This window comes from Poecilia mexicana, unplaced genomic scaffold (genome assembly GCF_051168715.1).
Source record: "Poecilia mexicana isolate PSO_F unplaced genomic scaffold, ASM5116871v1 scaffold_15, whole genome shotgun sequence".
Lineage (NCBI taxonomy): Eukaryota > Metazoa > Chordata > Actinopteri > Cyprinodontiformes > Poeciliidae > Poecilia > Poecilia mexicana.
In genome coordinates, this window is record NW_028263384.1 from 12271904 (window position 1) to 12295741 (window position 23838).

The window sequence follows — 23838 nt, forward strand, 5'->3', positions numbered from 1 at the left end:
CTTTTGAGAACAACAGTGTGTGAGTCATTTCCCTGGTTCAGTAATTACCTCTTTTATTGTGTCTTGGGTTTGGCAGCAGGTTTAAGCAAAACACTTTACTCTCCATATATCATAATCAGGATGTGGCAGAGGTTATTTATACTGTTCTCAATCCACTGTTTGGACTTCTTAATTCGGTGGTTAGTTCCCAAAGACTATCTTACGCTAATGCCGAGAAACGTAATCACATTAGTGCCAGGTCCGTGTGTTTTAATTGCCAGTGGCTCGGCGGAGTTAGGGTTCAGACCATTTGGCTGTTGCTACGAAATACTTCAGCAGTGACCAGAAACATTAACAAGGCAAGCAGACGAAGGAGAGGAGGAGACTGCAGACGGTTTAAATTCTTCAGCTTGTAATCGTCTGATTCAGTCTTTGGTGTTTAGGCCAGTGTTTAATTTTCCCTCTGCTGAATGTGTCTGAAAGCAGCTGTGGGGGGAAATGAGACATCTGTCAAAAGGCTTAAGGGTGGTTAATTCCAAATACAGGTACAGCTCCATAAATTAGAAGTATTAAGCAATAACTTTATTTAGGAAATTTCATTCTGAAAGTAAAACTCATTTGTCATGATATTTATTGGGCACTGACTGAAGTGATTTATTTTTCATTTGTCAGCTGTTTTCATCTTGATTGAGTGGGCTTTGAAATGAAATTTCAGTTTTATTTTTACTGGTCTTATTAAACATATTTTATTTTTCTAAAAAAAAAAAAAACAAAACAGAAAAACATCACTTAAGGTTTTCATTAGATATAAGCCTGGAAATATGTGAAATGTGCCACATCACCTTGTGGGCCATAACACTGAGAGTGTGGCATTTTAAACTGGATTAGTGAAATAAATTAACTTTTCACCTGTTTTAATTTACCTTCTTTGCGGAGTGTCAAAAATTTATGGGCCATAAAATGGGAAATCTTTCTTATCGGTCTTATTAACACGATATTTCGATAATATTCCACGTCAATGAGAAGGTTTTAAGTCAAGAAAGATGATTCTTACCGATGTTTCAAATGAATTGGGTTTCAATGCGTTACAATTTAATTACAGCTTTATGTGCTTCAGTGTTCTGAGAACATCATGCATTTTAACTTCCCTGTGAAACAGGACCAGCCTGTGGGAGTGCTGGAGCAGCACAGAGTCATCCTATTTTTTTTTTCAACTGTATGTTTGCTGAACGTAATAAAACTACAATAGCTTTATAAAAGAACCTAAGCAAACAAAGCTGCTGACCGTGTGTTTTGCAGACTGGGAGCTTTCCAGAATCACTTTTCCTTCTTTGTGAAATGCTTTGAACAGCCAAGGACAAAATAAAATGAAAGAATGTTGTTCAGTTTTTGTCCAGGGGAGGCATTATTTCTCTGGAGCATTCGTCCCTCTTATGTTTAAAACTTAACTGCTGCCAAAAAGAGCACATTGTTTACAATATTTTTTTTTGCACCATTCCAGTTGCAATAACTCCTCGCCTTGAAGAAAAAAGCTACTTTTTATGTCGCTGCAGATATTCTGTTTTAAATAGTTTCCTCAGCACAATACAGTGGACTTGGTATCTGGCTAGAATGAAAACAAAAAAGTTAATTATTTCCCATTTTTCCTGAGTGTCAATATATGGGCATGCATTAAATAGATAGGTAACATGGTTATTTTATTTACATTTATTCTTTTTACACTCTTATTCTTATTACATTTTATCCTTCAGAGGCTCACATGTCTGAGGTAAAACTATTCTAATCCATGATTTTAACCCTTTCAGACAAATAAAGAAATCACTTATATATTAAGATTTACTAGATTTCTTCATCCTCAAAAGAAAACTCAGTTTTGTTTTGTTTTTTTTTTAATTCAGCAGCACACACGCTCAGATTTCTTTTCACTTCTAATTTGTCTTTCTGGCAGGCCGCGCATTGATTAGCTCCCTGCTCAACCCCTCTTAGGCCCTCATTGCCATTAACAGGGCCTCGTCGTGATTATCTGGGCCATTTTCACATTCGCTGCAATCACTCAGTGGAAGTGACGGGACGTGGCTCAACCTTACACAGCACTTGTCTAAACACTGAGGTCATTCAATCTTTGCTTATGTTTCATCCATCAGTAAGACGCATGCTGCTTGCTGTGCATTCAGACGGCCTCAAGACTGGCTGTAAAAAACAATATCGTGCAATTGCAAGGTTACTGTAAGGTTGAAAAGAAAAAAATGCAATTATGAATTCTTTTTAAAATTATAATGTGTAGCAATACATTAGCTCCACCAGCGGGTGCATGATGTTCAAAAGATGAGATGCAATGAAACGAAACTTTAGCTATTTCTTTTTGAATACCTTAAATCATTTTATTGTTATTTTTAACAGAGTAATTTTTTTGCAAATCACAAACTCAAATGTGACTAAGAATATGTGATCAGTGCAGAACCATCCGGCTTTGATGCTTGTCTATTTCTATGCATTTAAAATACTCTCGTTATGGGTTTACATGAAAGAAAAAATTGCTGAATATGTTTTTTTTTTCTTTTAGAAAGTGCTTGCATGAGCATAATAGGGACTAACTGCCAGTTTCAAATAATTTGCATTTTGCAGTCGGAAACTGTAGTTCAGTGACCCAAGCAGTCTAAACCCGTCTTCTTATATGTGATTCCAATAATTCATAAGGGGGGACGGGGGGGATGACTACTTCAATTGGCTGAGAAAATGATAAATATTCACAGCTGGGAGTAACTCATCTCGTCAAGGCATTACACTCAGGAAAGAGATCAAAATAAATAAAATAAGGAAACGCATAAAACGAAGTTTACAGAAATTATATAAACTTACGAGGAAGCTCACACTGTGAGAAAATTGCTCAGCGGTTAAAACAACAGTCTAGCAAACCCAAACCACAGTTGTTTATGAAATACACTCAGGTTATGCCATTAAAGTGCAGGACATCGATTAAACATCTATCTACTGGAGACTGTTTGTTGTCAGAGGATGTGAACTTTCAGAAGCAAATGGTACAATTAGCTCCAGGAGATGTGGGCAGTAGTGGTGTAAAAGCAAAACAGTCACCAACTTACTATTTGATATCAGATGAAACTCATAACATAAAGTTGAAAAAAAAAAAAAGACTTTTCACTGTGAACTGTGCTTCTACTCAACTCTGCTGAAAATAAATGCAGGAGCGGGACTTTATGTTAATCGGCATGCCTTTGAGTTGTTTAATTTTTTTCTCTCTCTCTTTTGGTGTTGAATTTGAAGTCACTACAAATCAAACCTTTAAATAGTTAATTCAAAGGTTTGATTAAATGTCAATCAAATTGTAAAGAAAAACTTGCAGAAAAGTGAAATAATAATAATAAATAAAAAAACCCCCAACAGAATAGGAATTGCTTACCAAAACACAAGACATTCATAAATCTTAAACATGGCTAAAATCGAAGCCAAGTTTAAGGAGTTAAAGAAAAGCTATTACTATTACGATTATTATTTTGTGGACTGTAACTCTACAGTGAAAAGCATATAGCATCACCTGTGGTTGGCGGTACCCACAATAAACTTTTTTGTAAACCTTGTGATTACAAAACATACCCACTGATGCAGTTTGTGATAGATCGCTGTTGTGATGGTCTTCAGAGGGACCTGATAGAATCTCTTTGTCTACCTAGCAACAGAGCTGGATGAATTCTGATTGGTGGCCTGGCTTCCACCCAGTAAAAGATAAATCCCAACACTTAGAAAATAATGTCAGAAATATGGTTTTGATACAAATGCAACACTTACATTTGCATTAGCATCAGTTTGGTAGAAAAACATTTTTCCTTTTTCCTACCCAAAATGTAGCCACACGACTGATGATGTCTTCACTAATGCTTTTACAACTGAGTAGTGTTAGCCAGCCTGAAAGCACTCTATCCACACAATAAGGCAACCTAAGAACTCATTTTTATTCTTACTTGAAAGTAAGTCTTTACAAAACACATACATTTTCAAATCTGAGGGCTAATTGTAATAGAATGGCAATAAATTGCTTTTATTTCATTGCATCTGAGGCTGGCAACAGGTGGAGGACTTTTGAGTCACTTTAATAAAAAACACCATCCTATTTTTAATGCTGGGGGGATGTTGTTGGATTCCAATTCACTAGTGACACCAAGCTTTTTTTAAGTAAATATTTATATTAAGAAAAGATCCCATCATCTTTAATAACTTCTATATATAAGGACTGTCACATGCCTTTTGATTTGTGACTTAAAGGGGTTTGAAACATGAGAGGAGCAGATGATTTGTGAACTTCAGCAGCAGTGTCCTATGAATAAACCACAAAAAAAAATAAAAATACAAGACTTTCATCTGTGAATCTGTTATGCTCGGCTGGATTTCGTGTTTTAGGGAATCCGTTGACACAGGAGAATAACGAGTTTGTTGTCTTGTACAGGTGGAAAAGCTGTTGTATTTTTTGTTTGCATGGAGTTCTGAACTACAGAGGATTTCCTCTATCAGACATAAGCACTTCCTAAGCCACATTTCGAGTAAAACCTCCCCGTCTCTTAATGGAATATGCATGTACACCACGCTCTGCAATTGTGAAATTTTCTCCATATTAGCTGGAGAATTATTTTTGACATGCTCACTCAAAATTTTATGAAGCTCTTTTCAGCATCAAACATCCCAAGGACTGCTGAGGCTTTTTTTAAATTTTTTTTATTTTTTACAGCTTTACTTGATCTTGTACCTACAAACACATGGCAAGGTTGAACTGCAGCAGTGGCTCAAGTGACCCGTCTTAATGAGAGGAAAATGGAAAATTCTTTTGGCCTCAAGCTTAGGGTTCCATATATCTCATTTATAATGAATAATTAGGAGGAGTTTTCTGGTTTTCAGGCTTGTCAGAGGATGAATCTAACCAGAACATTTTTTAGAAATCCTGCGGTTTTTGCTTCTTTTACTTTTTTTTTTTTTCCACCTGGGTGTTTGAATATTCTTTAATGGACAAAGAAATGCCACGGTTTGGCGCTGGATATGTGTATAAATCCATTTTGCTCCATCGCCGACTCGCTGTTTGCTTACACTAGGCGTAATGAATCATTAATTCGCCGCTGTCACTTTGCAGCCCACAGTCGCTATGAGCAGAATTACCTCTCGATTCAGCAGAGAGGGGAGGCATCGCAGATATGGAGGATCTCAAACCTTTTTTGCATTTTGTTTCGGTCCGCACTGGAAACCAGGGATCTGTTTATGAGCTGAATTGATGAAGCTGTTACACCAGCAGCTCTGGCTGCTGCGAGTTGTTTGGATCGTGCTTCACACTTTCGTAATCCTATTGTCTTTTATTATTCTGCAACCTTCGGCTCATTTTGTTTACTTTTTTGTCCTATAGGCGCTTTTTAGATCAAGTATTCATTTAAACTGAATTTCAGTACTTTAAGAAAATACTTTTTTAGCCGAAGAGGAAATTCTGATTAAATTAATTTATATTTGCATAGAAAATAAAATAACATGACGATGGTACGGTTGAAGTACTGTTGCTAAATGCTGAGTGTTTTGAAGTTATATTTGTAATTCAGTTACATATTCAAAAGCAGCCAGTTGGTAATTTACATGAATTACTTTCGAACCGAAGAAACAACTCGAAGTCTCAAGTAATTCTATTAACTTCTTATTTAAACCCAGTTAAAAACCACGATGCAGACATTTACGTGTAGCTTTCTGTATTTTCATGAAGAAAGTATCCAGCACAAACTTGCAGTGAAATACATTTCTGCTTGAAAGACACTCCTTGTAATCCTGTTAAACACCAAAGGAATGCTTCCAGCTCGCTGCTAATGGTTTAAAAAAATATTGTGTTTTGAAGACCCTCGTGCCATCCTCTCCTTAGTTTAGGGTTATGCATTTAATATTGCTTTCATTGTCTGACATGTTTTTAAAACTGAGAAAGTTTCTGTAGATGATTTTAAAAGAAAGCAGTCTGCAGACTGTGTGAATGAAATGAACACATTTGTTCTTAAAGCTGCAATATGTAACTTTTATAAAAAAGTAACTTATAAAAAGTTACATATGACAGACATGAGACAGATAATCTCCCTGTGTTCCTGTTGCCATCTGCAGAAATGCATCATGCATGGTCAGAAACAACCAATCAGAGCCTGGAGGATGGTCTTAGAGCTGTCAAACAGGCTTGTGTATGTGCTGCTCACAGCCTCTACCGCACTGCATGCATAAGCTCAAGATTGCTGGTAAGCTGCATCTGTGCTAATTGCAGAGATACAATCCAAGGCTATAGAGAAACTGTTTATCCTCCGTTATCAGTGGCTATGCTTACCACCACTGTGACGCAGCAGAGGACAGTGTGAGCATGATTGACAGTGCCAAGAGCTCCTCCTGGCTCTGATTGGCTCAGTGACAGTAGTTGTGAAAGAGTCTTTCAAGGGAATAAATACAGCTTCACCAATTCCTGTTAGAGATGCACCATGTAGGCTTTTACAGTGGTACTTGTTTTTATATATATATATATATATATATATATATATATATATATATATATATATATATATATATATATATAATTTTTTTTTATTATTTAACACATAAAATAACTATAACACATAAAAATAAATAAGAATAATGTTGGTTTGATAGCGCAAACAGGAAGTTTACAACAGAATATCGAGTTGTAAGTTTATTCCCATTTGTGCACATTTACTCCAAACCTCTAATTGTTTTGTGTTGTAGTTAAAAAAAATTGCATTAGGTTCTGCTGTTTAATGTGTTCATGCACCTCTTGGTTTCTCTGCTCTCTTTGAAAAAAAATAATAATAAAAATATTTAATTTATTTTCATGTTCTGTCTGCCACCCGCCAGTCACAGCAGATCAAGGGGGGGATTTGTTTGCTTACAATCTTTGAGCCACCTAATAGTTTTGTCTCCTGAAATATTCACTGTGAACGTGCAATGAATAATATTTTTTGTACTTGCATGCTTATTAGCAACTCCTTTGAGCCAGTATATCACTTCTATTTTATTTATTTATTTATTTTTTGATTGTATCTGTGTCTCTCCTGAAGCTCTGGCATTATTGAAGTTGTGTTCAAAGTGTTTCTGATCAAATTTTTTTATCTGATCAAGTTGTTTTTCTCTTCTCACTTTGACTCCTCTGTCTGTTGTGGCTTACTTCTCAATATACTCCCCCGGTGGGGAGTCCTTGATTTGCCTTTAAGTGTTTAGATCCTACTGTTTGCGACGTATCAAAAGGTCAAACTACACAAATAACTTGGCAAAAACCAAACAAATCGCCCAGAATGTTGTTCCCATGGTTATACTAGCAAACGTATTATTCTTTTCTAAGCAGATTCTTAAAAATGACAAACATTTTAGGATCATTTATATGTTTAATACTCTTCCCTTATAAAAGTTCCCCACACGTCTTGTCAATGTATGTTTTTGTTGCGACATCCAATAGTATTCTCTGATTATGTATAACCATGGGATACGTTTAAAAATTGCAATGTTTTGGGGAAAATTTTGTCAATGTCACAAAATCTTTTAGGGGCCGGAAAATAAAGGCTAGAAATTGCTTTTTCCTGATGGATGACCTTCTTTATGTGAAGACAGAATATTTCCGAGTTGGCACGGGAACTCTGACAGTGCAGCTGGATTCCTCTGCGTATGGATAACTCTTTTTGCGCCTGTCGGGACACAGCAATAAAGCCCTGTTTCTCCTAGCTAAATGGAAATGGAATGAGGTGCTGTGTTTGGGAGTCAGTGTTCTCCCATTTCTGATGACCGATGGTAGGAGAGAGATGAAAGACCCCAATGTAAAAAGCCTTACCTCTCCTTCTTTCCTCCCTTCTTCTCCTCCTCTCCTCCTTTCTGCCTCCTCACCTAGCCGCCGTTCATCTTTTGAGTGTCAGCAAAGAACGCAGGGGAGGAAGAGATGGGGTCTCCCAGTGCAGTTTATGTCACAGCAAATAAATGCAGCCTCGTCTACCTTCCTTTTCTCCAGTCTATGTACATTTCTCTAATTCACCTTTTCTTTCCACTGGGATACTTTACCAAGGGAACCAGCAGAACAACAACAAAGACAGGCTTCGCTGAGGGGAGCATATAAAAAAGGGGGCTTTATTGTTGCTGAACTATTTTAGGTTTTATTATGACGATGAAACCTTGAGTTACAGCTGGACTAAATAAGCTTAGGGATATTTCTTAGCTATCCTCAAATATCAGTGTGGTTTAATAAGAAGAAAATGAATACTTATTTTTACACCAGTACTGCGTTGCACTTCAGAATCCCATATAAAAACATGAATGACATATCTGTAAAACTATTAAAATTATGGAAAATTATGGAATTACAAATTAGTGTCAATTACAGCAAGTCATCCGGATTTTGAGGCAGGAAACAGACGCAGACAATTACACTACAAGCACTATATTTGACTGTCACTGTGATGTTCTTTTTCTGAATTTCCTAGTCAGATGTCAGTGGACATATCCCTTGAAAAAGGTTACACATTAGTTCTATTCTACTAAACGTATTGGTGATCATCAAGATGTTTTCTGGCTAATGTGGGATGGTCAGCAGTGCAGAAACTCAAAATGTTACCAAGTATTTTTGGTCTAGTTTCTAGTGCAGGTACACTTGAGATAAGACAAAAATAACTTAGAAGTAAACTTCTAGCAAGATATAGGAGCTTGTTTTAAGTGAAAAAGTACTAGTTCAATTGGCATTTTTCCCATGTCAAACTGCCAATGGAGCTAGTACTTTTTCCATCAATTTTAATGACTTATTCACTTAAAACAAGCTCCTACATCTTGTTGAAAAGTTACTTGTAAGTTGGTTTTGTCTTATTTCAAGAGCACCAAGATATTTTCTCGAGAAACTAGACCAAAAGTACTTTGTAAGATTTTGTGTTTTTTTGCAGTTGTTATTGTTACATCATGAACACTGAACTTCTTTGGTCCCACTGAGGCCTACAGTGTTGTGGGTTTTGTTTTGGGCTCTTGTCTGGATGAGTCTGCATTGCTTTTGTAGATACTTGGGTGGACTGTTCAAAATAATTTACATTTTCACATTGTTGTTAATCACATCTCATTGTCCATCCATCCATCCATCCATCCATCCATCCATCCATCCATCCATCCATCCATCCATCCATCCATCCATCCATCCATCCATCCATCCATCCATCCATCCATCCATCCATCCATCCATCCATCCATCCATCCATCCATCCATCCATCCAGTTCACACCTCAGTGCCTCACACCTCTTCTTCTGCAGTTGATTCACACTCAGACCGTCTCTAATTGAGTTTTGGTCAGCCAGCCAAGCCTCAAACGCTCCGTGAGAGATAAAAGAAATTTTGCATTACAACATCAAAGTGGTGCCCTTCCCCCTCGCACACATCCTCACACTATTTCTCTTCCACACTCACCAAAACATGATGAGATCAAATGAGCATCTGAGGTCAGTGGAGCTCTGAAGGGTTAATGATCTGGAGACCATGCTCTGATTTATTTATTTATTTTTTATATGTTTATTCACCCCCTGGGCTCACAACTACCCTCGACGTGTGACTTCTGCCCCTCTGAGTGTAACTCATGCAATTTACCCAACAACCTGTGTATTTGAAACACTTGCATGAGGGTGTTTGGCATGGATTTGACTTGTCTTAACGCAGAAGAGCCAATATTTCACACAGCTTGTTCAATAACATTAGGCTTCAGCAGCAGGCTTCACTTTTAAGATGTGTTGCATCCTGTCAGGTTTTGTGCAATTAAGTCTCCCCTCAAACATCAAAAACTCAATTTCATTTTAAAAAGTTGTGTGTTTCTCTCAGTGCAACACATGGATTTATTTCAGAATATCCAGTCAAGTGTGTATTTGTGGCGCCGCTGTTAGGGTAGGGTTAGAGTAAAGCTACTCTGCTGCAGCTTTACGAGGAACTTCAGATCAGTCATAACCCGGCGATCTATTGACGCAGCTAAATTAAGTTGGGGATTTATACGCTAGGAGGAGCATTTTATTTATTTTATTTAAATGGTCATGAGTCATTTACATCTCAAAAGCCTCTCGTCTCCCATTCCATTCAGTTTAAAAGTTTCATGAACTCAGCAAGTCTTCCGAGCCGTTCGGGAGCTTTTTATTGCATTCTTAGCCATTACTCGTCTCGCTGCCACCGGGGCTGACCCCGATGCAGTAAAAACTCAAACTAATTTGTGGAACTGTGCTGTTTCTCATCGAAGGTGAAATCAGGGAGAGTGTGCAGATCGTAAATCATTTTTTTTGCGCACCTAATTGAATATTTTAGGTCCCCGTGTTTCTTCCATTTGGTTTCATCCTTAATTTATTTTTTATTTCCTTTGCTTGGCATTACAGTAATTCAGTGTTCAATAGTGTGAAATATTTTTGTATTACAAATCAAATAGACTGCTGTAAGCTGGTTGAGATATCCATGTTTCTTTTTTAATTTGTATAAAAGAAAATCCATATAAAGTCTACATAAAAATCACGTTTGTTAAATTTAGACATTAGTCTTTCTTCCTCATAAGACAATCTAATAAATATGTTCTTCTTTGGAAGAGCTCATTTATTTTTCATGCCCTTTCAGGGTCATGAAAGGGAGTTTTAGGGAGTGAGGTCTGTCTGAGCTATCATCAGGTAAGACGTAAGGTTTAACTGGAACAGATACCCAGTCCAGACGCCCGCACTCCCTTTTATATTTGTCATAATCATCAGTCAATCTGAAGTTTATGCTTTTCAAATATCAAGTTTTTGTCAAGTCTTAATCCCCATGGAAATGTTGGATAAGATTTAAACATAATTGCTGATGTATTTAACAACATAGGCAGGCTGGCTGTTGTCATCTTTTAAAATTGACAGAGATATTGTCTCCATGTGGAATTAGATGTCTTTCAATAATTGCTAAGCTGAAAGTGGTTTGCTTTTAGCAAAGGTTCAAGGCCTGGCTGTTGTGTTGCCTTGTCTTTTTCCCTGGAAATATTACACAAGAAAACTCAGCAACTGACAGTGGGAGATTATTTTCACCCTTTTTGAGTTTTGTGAATATTTTCTGTGGCAGTCAAACACTGTTCAAAGTTTTTTTTTCTTCTCTCCTCTTGCTCTTAAAGTAATTCCAACACAAGAACAGACTCAGTTTTAACCATTCTGATTTTGAAAGATCCTTTATCTCCCTTTAAGCCTTGGAAAATTAAGCCCCATAGTTCATCCAATCTGTCCTTGATTTCATGCTGTCTGCTCTCCGACTCTGTCTTGTTTTCATCTCCATCCTTAAAGCCTCATGAGCTTTATCGGGGCTGCTTCGCTTCCATCTGTTTCCCAATCAATTTGATCTCATTTCCTGCCAATTGGTCCACCTCCATGGGTTAAGGCTCATTTAATAGGAAGCGTTGCATGTTGAGATCATCAGCTGTAGTTATGGTGATGAGATCACCAACCTCTTTAGCGTTTGAGAAGCTTGTCTGGGTTTCAGTGTTGGAGGTAATTTGGATGGAGATATTTTTCAAATGTGTGCTTGCATTAAAGAAACGGTGGGCTTTAGCAGATGGCTCATCTAACTGATCAATTTAACAAAGAAGGAAGTTAATGAGGAAAAACAGGGAGTCTGCAGGTCAGTCCTTTGTTAAAAGTTTCTGTAGTTTCTTTTTTTTTATCCATGTTTTTTCATTCACATAAATTCTGGAGAAACCATCGAGAGACACTGCACCAAATTAAATGTACAGTGACTCGTCTTAAATCTTTATGCAGCTCTGTTAAAAGATCAAATACTTGACACCACGGTAAATCTTGTTTACCATACAGCATATTGTTACGTTTATTATTGGAGAAAAGTAATCCATAATGGGATGCTGCCAGTTGTTTTGACAAAATGTCACAAGATTAAACAAATTCATATGGAAATGTCAAAATTTGCATGGAAACATAAAGATAAAACCCCAGATAATCTATTTATACATTTGGACAGCAAAAAAACTTGTTGGCTTCTCAGCAACCTCCCTGATCAGTGTAGACTCAAAGTTGAATCTAAATCAAAAACTATTTACAAAAAAATGGTAGATTAACGTCCTTTATTAATGCAAGGTTGTTGGACATTTCTTTAGCACATGAATTGTACAAGATTCGTCACATCATACATGTAAAGACTTGTGAAATGATTTATGAAGTTTCTTTTTTTTTTTCAGTCACACAAACCCGGCCTCCCTGCAGGGGCGTGTGCACTTTGACTGCCATCGTAAAGCAGGCGAACCTTCCAGTCTTCCGAACATTCCTCCTTATTGTTTTATTGCCACTCTCTTAAACGCTGTAAAATTTTATCATCATCTCACATTTATTTAAAACTACCCCAAGCACGGCGCCTTCCTGTTTTCTTTAAAGAGCAATCCGATACACACGGAGTATTTGTCGTCCACATTCCCCATGCTGTCAGAGCTTCTGTGCTTATTCAAGTCCGACTCTGAAGAGCAGCAAGGCAGAGGGGTTTACGGAACAATCCTCGCAGGAGTGACAGCCAACCGTATTCTTTGCTCTCATGAATTTTAACGTGTGCTTTGATTCACAAAGTGGAGTACTGAACAGGAGGAGTCGGAGCAGGTCTGCTGGTCGGCCAGCTGCACACATTATTAACCTCTCCCAATTTATATAAGCTGGAAGAGACGCTGTGGAAAATCTTCTGGACTCCCAACAATCCACGCTGCCTAGTTGAGTTCCTGTAGTTTAAGCTAAGCTGTTCTGGCCCCCCGACTGCAGGCAATTGAGTTTTCTGGTTGATATGCATAAACCAATTAGAAAGAACGTTAAGAAACTTTTTTTTTTAACGCACGATCATCTAGATCTAAACCATTCCAGAAAGTCTGCCTTCTATTTAGCAAGGGGGAGAAAAAAAAGGATATTGATTTTGCGTAATTGCTGTATGTTATTCACAATGCAGAGCTGTGGTGTCTGCATGCTGTTTGTGGAGTAGCCGGTCTTATCAGCGGGAGCAGATGGAGAGCGTCCAAGTGAGAGGCTCAGTCTGGCTCCATGTATGTCATAAGTAAGAGGATGACCTTGGCTGAGTCTCAGCCACAGTTCAGCTGTAAGAAACACTCTGTTTCTGTCCTTTTCCTTCTGTCTTTCTGTTTGTGTCAGTGTTTTTGCTTTACTCACACACACACATGCACATGCAAACTGCTTTGCTCCTAAACGTTCCTACATGAACTGCTACTGCTAGAGACAAAAGAGGTGCAAAGACTCTCCCTGTACATGGAGTTGATTATAAAAAATAGTTGCAATTTTTTTTTTTTTGTTCCAACTATGGAACTATTTTTATTGGTTATAAAAAAATTACTTTTGTGCCTGAAATTGTTGTTCTATTCTTTTACACCACAAGCACACATGAATCAAAAGCAGTTTTTCGAGAATCAGTTCTTCTTAGTAAGTCAAACGGTGAGCAAACGAGGATGTCAAGAGCTTTCCTGGTAGATTTATATTGTACTTAAGCTGGGCGAGATAAGAGTCTCCATTTCGGAAGTAGAGAGATTCGAAGTTGTCGTGACTTTTGTGCTGTTTATGTTTAATATGAGCAGCCCAGCCTGTCATATATGAGTTGTTGCTGCAATATATTCTACCATGTTTTCTTTTAATGTTACAATGTGCCATAATTGCCAGTCTTCTCCAATAACTTAGGAAAAAGAAGAAGAAGAGAAGATTCATTTTTTCGCATTTCAGACATGAGCTTTAGCTCTGTGTAATAGAACATGGTGGGCTACATCAGTCCAGGTGATACTTAAATGTAGCAGAGCAAAGAATTTTGGTTGGACACTTTGGCACGAAATAGATTGAATGGAGGAAAAATCAAAAACCATTTAACCCTCAATTTAAAATCTGCACCTGGATATTTTTTGCTTATTTTAACTGTACGCACTTCTCTAAATGTCCTGTGAGTAAATACATTTGCCCATTTATCCATAACAACTGGAACTTTCAATATCTAGCTTCTATTAAAAGAATACCCCTCAGATTCATTTCCCTCGCTGCTATTATGGTGAAATTACCGTAATAACTTGATATTGGCTGAAAAGCGCAACGTCTCCCTTTTCAGAAACTTTTGGGATTTGAGGGGGCAAAGTGTGGCTGAATTACGGTTCTGCAAATTTGACTGAATCGCCGGCCCTCCGATTAAAACTTAGAGGGTAAATCTGGGCAATAAAATTGACAGAAATATATCCTTATGTTTGATACATTAACTAAACTTTTAGATGCTTTTTTCACAGACATGCTTCAACCCTAGTTTTTAGGATAGAGCGGGCGCCCAAAATACAGAGGCCGTAGTCGTCGACATGGCCGTTGTGAGCCTCTAGTGCCAAAAATATCTTTGAAAAAAACGAATAAAATTGAGAGGTTCGGGGTTTTCTTCCTTAGAATGATTCATTATGAGAATGGGAACTAAAACTTTTTGACATCTTATCTCTCTGCTTTACACAAGACTTCTTCATATAGACTGTATGACAACAATACTGCCGTGTTTAACCTGGTGATAACCGTCTCATAACGTTGTGGGAACGTCTTCGTCATTATGTGGATATGCCGTGTCATTTGAGGCTCAGATCAAGTCTCAGCGCAGATTTAAAGTGGAAACTTGAAAACGGTAATTGTATCGCTCAGTCCTCCTCACGGCTCACTCGAAAACGCCCCTGCAGACCCAGCTTAGCTTTAGAGCAGATAGGCCAAGCGAGGTTGTTAGCATTAAGATGAAGCACTCCATCCTGTTAGGATGCCTTAAAATAGGATGCAGCTGAGGAAATATTTAAATTCTACATGGTCTCTTATTTGTCCGCGTGCAGCTAGTGTAAATGTCAGTAGTGGAGAGAAAAAAAAAAGAAAAGATGCAAAAAGAATTGTAATAAATGCCATGTGGATGTCTTTTAGAACAAATATTTTACACATTGACCTTTAGGATATAATTTGTATTTGCAACACAGAACATCCAGTGTTCATTTGCTTAATGTTTCCAAAGATGTTTACATTATTTGTAAATTAGTATCAAGCCCCAACCCTCTTCCTCTTCCACTTCATAGCCTTTTTTTTTCTTCTCAATTTAAACCAGCTTCCACTTTTTTTTAAATTTTTTTATTAAATGTGCTTTCAGTCTGGGAACAGCTCCATTACTTCTGATTATTTTTAATGGCAGGCTCATTCTTTTGTAGTGCATTCATATTTGTCTCTCAAGACTTGAAGACTGTTTTAATGAGCTCTCAAAAGGTCTCCTTCCTTAGCCCTTGGCTACATCCAGCTATGTGCAGCAGGCAACTCTAGTAGACCCAGACTATATAAGGCATGAACACTTCCCTAGACATGAAGACATGCCATTCTTCCCTTTGACAGATATTATCCAGTGGGGAATGGTAGACACATACCTCAAGCAGATCTTTGATTAAAACGCATTAGACAAACAAAGAATAAAAATTTCAGCAATGCTGCAATGTAAAGGTATATTGCAGGGACCACATGCAAGATCATCATAGATACTAAAAAAATGATGTTTGAATGGCAAATAGAAGGTTTTTTTGGGTTTTTTGCTTTGCTTTATGATGAAAAATGTATAACTCCTTGCTAGAGAGAGCAGCCATTTTGGCTCAAGGCAAACGTTCTGAGTGTCACAGTTCTTCCCTCCTGTTCATGTTTGCCTCCGTTTTCAAACGCAGCAAAGCTATAGGTATTCCACTTCCTAATTTGGACATATTCTTTTTAACACATTCGTTGTTTTTTTTTTTGTCTCTTTTCTTTCTCCCTCCATGTCTGCCTCCAAGACACTATGATCCGACCGAAAGAAGATGATCGTGCACCTCCAGTTGATGGCATAGACACCGAAAAGCACTCTGCTGAAAGGTGACCTCCAGACTCTTCACCTCCCGGCAGCGTTTGGTGAGTTACCCATGAAAAAAGAAAAGAGAAAGAAACCTCTTGTATTCACAAATGACACTGTCGTCTCTCCCCCTGCCAGCTGTCTGTACCTTCAGGGCATTTTCCTAATGTTCACGTTCACAATGTTTTAAATTGCGCTGTCAAAAACAGAGCCCATGTCGGTTTGATAACATTTCCCATTAATTAAGAAAATCTTCAGATTAAATGAGCTTTTTCTATCGACTCAAATGATCTTTTATGCTTAAATTTCTTTGATGATTTGAAACATGAAGGTGTGCCAAAAATTATAAAATGAAAAATAAAGCAGTGAACCTATTACGTTTTTTTCAACACTTTATCTGATGCATCTTGTTATTTGCAACTATGCAACGATGTTTTCGGTTGTAACCCTAATCGTCTCACCTAAAATAAACCCAAATATAACTTGGTTGACATCAAGATTTATGACAGAAACAGATATTTTTTTTTTTATTAAACTTCTCCCTTTTCTATAATATACATCTATTGTTAATCTTTTTTTTTTATTTTAACAATTGCAATTGTTCTTTGCTAAACATACCCCTAAGTTACCTTCCTTTTAAATAAACAAAATGAGTCTAGGCATAAAAATCAGCTCCTTTGAAATAAATGGAAGAATGTTCTGCTTGCAGTTTACATGTAAATTATGCTCAGTTATTAAAATAACTAACAATATCAAATAAAACACCAGCGTCTTGAGTTGTGCTTGGAGTGTATTTTTGTTGTAAGTCTCATTAACTGGGCTAGAACTTCGACAGAGGGATCTTGTTGTTGTCTCTTTGTATCTAGAAGATCAGCGGTTTGAGTTGGTATTCTCACTGCGTGTCAAAAGTCTTTATATGTTGCTTCATTGTCCTTCCAAAGTCCAAAAATGATACATGTTAGATTTGCTTGTGAGTCTAAATTGACTGAAGGCAAAAGCAAATGCGTGCATGCTTTTGCTGCCTGGTCTTTCTTTGTAATGTGCTTTGGAGGTACCGTTTTCTTGCCTGATGATAATTGTAAGAAGCTTCAGTGCTAAAGCAACTCTAAACAATACAATACTCAGCGAACAATACAACTTCTATTTTGCTACGGCGGACGAAGGAAAATGGTCTGGACTTTAACCTTACATTGCTTTAATTCCATCGCTGGGATTTGCACATTCGTATAAAAAGCACCCACAAAATTTGTCTGTGCCTAAAAAAAGGAAACGAGCATGGGAAGCAATCAGTTGTTAAAGACTTCACTTGTCTCTGAGCTTGTTTGGACTTAGTGACATGTCCAACTTACTCCTGCTGTTACTTCCTTATCAAAAAGAAGTACACAGAAACTCACCCTCACCCTGAAGCTATTTTGGGATGATTTAAAACAATCACAAAAGTAGCTGAAGAAGTTTTCCTTTTTTTTGTACCGATGTGATATACTAACTGTGATGAGGCCACTAGGGGAACGTACAGACCCAGAAAGTATGCGGGGTTTGATTAAACAAAATGAATTGATTTGAAAAGAGAACACCAGAAATGATGTTAAAGCCAAAGTATAATTATTACATCAGAAGTATCGGGCAGTTCCTTAGCAACTGAATTACTACATGAGCTGCAAACAAAACTGGAGACGCCAGGGTTTTGGATGCAAGACTTAAAATTATACTTGTGAACGTGGAGAAATACATTCAATGATTGCTGTGACTGACTTGTGGGTGAAACGACGTTTATAACGACAGCCATCAAGGTCTAATTGGAGCTGGTGTGGACCGGAAAGTAGGAAAATGTACTTTTATGGAGTATTTCCTCTGCTTTATTTTTGCTCTGACCCAACATTTCTCTCATCTGTACAACTGTTCACATTCATCAGCACCTCTGAAAAATGTGAATTGGAAACCTTAAATAATCTTTCAATGCAGTATGACACTGAAAAAAACCCAGCTCTCTAACAGTAGGCTTTGGAGATTTCTGTTTGTTTTTTTTTTTGCTTGTGGTTCTCACTGTATGCAGCAATAAGCTAAACTTCCAGTTTCAGTTCCAGTTGGCTTAAACTATGATTATTACTCTAGATATGAGCAAGTTTAAGTCTGGTTTAATTTTCTTCTAGCGATTTCCTAGAAGATCAGCACACACCTGCCATACATGAAAGTCATGTTTTTTGTTGTTTTTTTTTTTGTTTTTTTTTGCATTTTGAGGAGTAATAATGAGAAATGGTCTACTCTTCCACGTTATATTTATTCCCTAGGAAAACAACAACAAAAAAATATTTGTAATACGTAATTCCTGAAGCAGTAACCTTTAACACAGTCTAAATCTGATAATCTTATCCTGAAATAATATTTCTATCATTCTGATGAGAGGGCATGTCTTTTTTGAACGCTATATGTCCGGTATTGAATTGATGATTGATATTAAGCATTAATTTGAAAGTGAGGAACGCCGAGCGATAATTGTTGCAGTCAAAGGTATGCAGAAATGTTAACTCAGGCAAGTTAGCCAAAGGAGAAAGAACATCTATTATTGAAGTAATGGGTACACAGTAAATGCTGCCACTTTGTAGATGTCAGTGGGTTTACGGTTTGTCACCCAGCATTTCCCTGAGTGAGGGTATACCGTATACCAGCAAGAGTGGTTAAAAGCACTCAAGCATCAGACAGACTTCCCTCAATGCACATGTAATTTGGGTTTGTGGTAGCACGAGGCCCAGACGCGGTTATACAAGAGATAATAACAAATACAGTTTTGTGCAAGTGTGACAGGACACATTAACAATCTGTCTGGTTGTCCACTGTTTTTTCTTCCTGTTGTTGGTTTTTTTCATAATTTTGGGTTTTTAAGGACTTTTAAAATGTTTGTTAAAGATAAATCAGAAGTGTTTCACATTTAAGTTTCACTTTTTTATGCTATACATAAAAAAAAAGAAAATCTGCCATTTTTAGATATTATAATGGTTTGTCAGAAACAACCAATCAGAGCCAGGAGGAAGGTCTTAGTGCTGTCAATCATGCTTGTGTATGCTACACAACAGAGTGTGTTTCCTTTAAGTTGGTGATATTGGTGTTTTGTTTTCCACACCATGATGGTCCTGTGTTTTTCTTGACAAATTATTGCGTTTGTCTTTTTGATTTATTTACTTTTTAACAAAGGTAAGACAACAAATACAAATATCTCTCTGTCACCTCAATAAAATGTCACCAAAGTCTCATTAATGCTTTTTAAACCACAGAAATGGTACGATTGAATTATATTTTTTAAATTTTTAATCTGTACTTTTTAGAACATTTTTCCAATAAAAAAAATAGCAATAAGTGCCATTCAACCCAACCACTCTCCTGCATATTTTTTTTTTCTTTTGTACATTGTGCTGCACTTCAGTGACACTTTAAGGAAAATCTCATTGAAAGGAAATTGTTGAAGTCTGTAGGCTAAATCATGGGGTTAAAATTCAGTTAAACCGCAATCAATCTGCTTGAGCCAATAGGAAGTTTTTCCATCAACTTTTTTTAAAGGACCTCGCTAAGTCTCTATTATTATTCCTCTCAATTTTAAGCTGGAAATCCGTCAAAGTGGAACTGATGAAGGGATTGTGAGAATAAAAGGTGAATTATAGCGAGGGATCCAGTCCACAGGGACTTCATTAGCTAGTCAGGGCTCCGTATTATAATACTTCAAACATTCTGAAGCCCTATTTGGTATTCAGCTCCAGTTCTCAGGGACTCAAATTCACAATTAATGACTAATCTTAGTCCTTTAATAAACACATAAATAAACACGGGTATTTACACTGAGGTCTCTCTGCTGGAGAAAAAAGCATAACAAGCAGAGTGTTTTCTTTTGTTTTTTTTTTCTTTTCTGTCCTACCAAAAGAAACTCTTCAACAAATGGCTATCTCTGTTTAAATTCCTCTGAAACCATGTTGGTGTTTAGAGGCATATCAATCATAATTTATGGCGTAAAACATGATTTAAGTCGTTTGAAATGTACAACTTGACATTTCTTTGCACGTGAGCACAGCAGCACAGGGCAGGATTGCTCAGGTTCACTGGTGTTAATGGTCGTTTTCCTGTATTTCTCCCATTTTCATAATGGCCCTTCAATACTGTGGGATCTGCAACGACAGAAATATTTCATGAGGAATCTTTGCATCAAAGATTAAGCACAACTTTCTCCCCTGCAAAGTGTGGCACCTTCGCGCAAACTTGTACCATCACTGTTTTTGAGCTCAGTTTTCTTTAAAGACACTTTTGTGAATATCTAACTAAAATAGCTGACTCCTCTTCATTTTATTTCTAGAATCCTTTCATCTTCTGCTCGGTTGGTGAAACTATGTTTTGTTTTTATAGCGGCTAAAACGTGGGCCAAATTATCTTATGCAGATAAGGGATCTTGTTAAAACAATCATACCACTTGAACTTAACTTCTGTCACATTACAACCACAAAATATGTATTTTTTCTGATTTTACTTGACTGACTAAAGCAAATTTATGGGATCTCCGATGAGGTCAGATATGAAACAGTTCAAGGATTATGAACACATTTCCAAAGTGCCTTATATTGCTCAGTTATGTCTGGAAACAGCATATTATACATGCTGCTAAGTGGAGCTGCACCACCAGCATGCACATTCTGTTCATTGTGAATTAGTTTGTATGTGTGTTTTGTTGTTTGCAGTAAAATTCATATTGCTTCATAGAAAAGCGGCGCTTATGAAGGATGATCTATTTATTTGAGTATCAACAACATTATGGAGAGTAGGATTTAGTTCGTGCTGGTTTTTATTAACACTCCTGTTAGAACAAAAAAAGCATTAGGAACAAGTCAAGACAGAAACAAATCAGAGACAGATACGGACAATGTTTGTTTCAAGGATTTTTACTTTATCAAGGAGTGGGATGAGTTTACAAATTCAGGTCAACTCACTCTGTCTGCAACAGAAATTAACTCACCAGTTTGTCTTAGCAGCGCTGAATGTGGGCACCCTGCAAACCTGTAAGAGCATCTCATGCGATGGCTTTTTGCTATACAGCACAGAGAACGACACATGTCTGCAACGTTGAAGAGTCTGAGCAAAGCCACAGACAGTAAAAGTCATCAGAAGGTCACATTGACCTTTCCATAGACGGATGTGTCAGAGCTTAAAAGGTAAATGAGCGTAAAGTAACATTAATGAGTAAATGATGCGCCAAAAACAATTCAATTATTAAATATGAAAAGAATATTATGAGTAAAAGATGGAAAGTGGATATAAGAGTAGATAAATATCGAAACTGAATATAGTAAAATGAGTAAAACACAGGCAACATAAATATTATAAAAATGATAACCTACATAATGCTTTTCCATAGCCTCACATTATGTTTTCTAAAACTTCAACTCACTTCAATTACACAAGCGTTCAGTCAATGAGAGAACCTGCTGTTTCATTTACCTGAGCTTACCTCGCTACTAAATGTTACAAGAGCTAATAAAAATAATTAAAAAACCATCATATTTTACACCCAATTTACTCTCAGCATACACAAGTTCTCAGAAAAGGCTCAAATATTAAAGCAACATATTACTAAATATTTTATGTTCTTATACTCGGTGTCTTTTACTTTGTAATTGTATTTGTGCCCATGTGTGTCAGCTGCGTTTGGGGGACACCATTGAGCTTGAAAACCACACAGAAAGGTTGCAGAGATGGAGCTGCCCTGCGGGTAAGCAGTGAAGCCTATGTGTACAGATTGAAGAAGTCATGGGTATTAAAGAAAGGAGAAGTATCACAGCTGGGATGGTGCAGAACCACAGGCGTGACATTGTGTCTGATGACTTTTCATGCTGGAGTCAGAACTTATAGCTACTGTCATGTAAAAATGAAAGCCGTCTCACTCCCACCACCAAAAGCCACGGTGAAAAAAAAAAAGAAAGTACACCCTCTCTCGGTTGGTGGTTTGTGATAGTCACATTACTGATGAACTTGGCCAGGTTTGATAAAACTATGCAACTATTTTTAAAGGGCTTTTAAGAAACAATAATACTTTTGTTAAAAGTATACCACAAAAACCAGACATGAACCAACTAGAAGTTAAAATGAGGGTATTTTACTCTGTCATGACTTATGCTACTGAAACTTAAACATGTTGGCTTGTCCTCTTAACAGTAGCAGTTATTAGTTATCTGTAAGTTTTGAATGTTTATAAATAGGTTGTTTTGCAGTTCTACCTCAATGCGTAGCGTAATGAGTTTCTGTTCTAACTCAGTATTTTCTGAGATCTTGGCACCTGGTAAATGTGCTGTATATTGTTCTGTCCCAAAATAAATGATGTTTTCCTTACTTTATTTTCTACATACAACTTAGACTCTTCCTTACATCAGATTTCATATATGATATGTAAATAACCCTCAAACTCTCACTTGTTTGAAATAGAAATTTAAAGTAGTCTTTTGATAGGTGTTGCACTTTTAATTCTGTTGTTTTAATATGTCCATTGAGTTCCATTTGAATTTAAACTTGTATTTGGAGGCATAAAGAAAACTTTGTTTTTGTTTGAGTGAAATTTCCTTCTCCTTCTTTCTTTCTCTCCCTCCTACCCACGAAATCCCCTGCTTTTATTATTCCTTCCATTTTAGCTGCCAGAAAACACAGTACCTTCGACAGACAATGTGCAGATGGACCTTTCCAGCTTCTCTCCTGTGGCATAAATATATTTCTATGAGTGGTTTCGATTTTTTGCAGTTCTTCAGTCAGCTTGTAGGCATGTTTTTTTTTTTCTTTCCCTGTGAGGCACAGAATGGTTTAGCTGGAACCCCCCCCCCAAAAAAAATAGCAACAACAACAACGAATCCCAACCTGTTCTCAGTTCTGAAAACATCTCACAGACCTTCAACTCTGTCTTGGCACAACACGACTCTTACCTATACGCTGACCTTCAATTATGGCCTCACCTGCAACTTTAAAAAGTTTTTCTTATAGGTAAAACACACATAATGAAGTATTTTCTTTTCTGTAAGGTCATGGAAACGGAAACTACGCAACGGCATACTTTAATCCAACACTAAACCGCTAATTTCAGGGATAATTTATAGTGATGTTCCTCATTCTAATGTGGACACTTACATTTTATTAGCTGTTGGTGACTCAGTCACACTAGAAGTGTTATTTTAGCACTAAAAGTTATAAGGCGACACAAGTTGTCACTGTACACTGCCAGCCAGAGAGAAAAGTTGATTCCGTAATTTTAGTGCTCACTTTTAGTTTGAGGCAGGATATTTATATAGCCTCATGTGGGATGGTTGTTACCTTCTAATTCATGCACAGTCTACAGCAGACAGGTTGTTGAGAATTGCATTGATTCCAAATACATGAAACTGTGAAGAAAATGTACGTGTAATAAACAGCAAAAGCATGTGGTTTGGGCTCAGGTCTAAGCAATCAGATGAAACGTGATGTCACACAGAGATTATTGGGGGGTAAAAAATAAAAACCCTGCTTCACATTGCATAAGTAGTAATTTAGATGGAAAGAACTGGGTTTGGTGTAGCTGGACGGTACGGCTGTTGTGCAGGGCTGCAGAGAGCAGCTGCTGGTTTGAGTGGGTGAATGCCATAGAGCTGAAAGTGTGACAGCCTTGGTGGAGTCGCTTGGCAAACTGAGGAGTTATGCTGTGGAGACACTGTGATAAGCAGCAAGGATGAAGGTCTGGATCTGATGCTCAGGAAAGGAGAAAGAAAAGAATGCACACAAAATATATACCTGTAGAAGAAATCCATGCTACAGCGCCACATTTTTGAGCTTACAGATTTAACAGACAAGTGCAGCTATGTACTGTTGTAACATAAGTTGTCAGGCTTCAATATTTGAGCAAAAATGATCTAAGAGAAAAGTGCTTGGCCTGTCTGTTTTAAAGGAGATAACATCTCCTTTGTGGGAGATGTTAGCTAAGACCTTCA

The 23838-nt window shown here is 37.3% G+C and overlaps 1 protein-coding gene across 2 annotated transcripts in view; it reads left to right on the forward strand.

Moving 5' to 3' along the window:
* The window catches only part of chrm3a (cholinergic receptor, muscarinic 3a), an 85422-nt gene that overhangs the window by 15024 nt on the left and 46560 nt on the right, over nucleotides 1-23838 (forward strand). For both annotated transcript variants that reach the window (XM_014980611.2, XM_014980612.2), the window contains exon 2: nucleotides 15807-15921. The gene's annotated coding sequence lies outside the window, so the exon portion shown is untranslated. The remainder of the gene's footprint in view (nucleotides 1-15806; nucleotides 15922-23838) is intronic.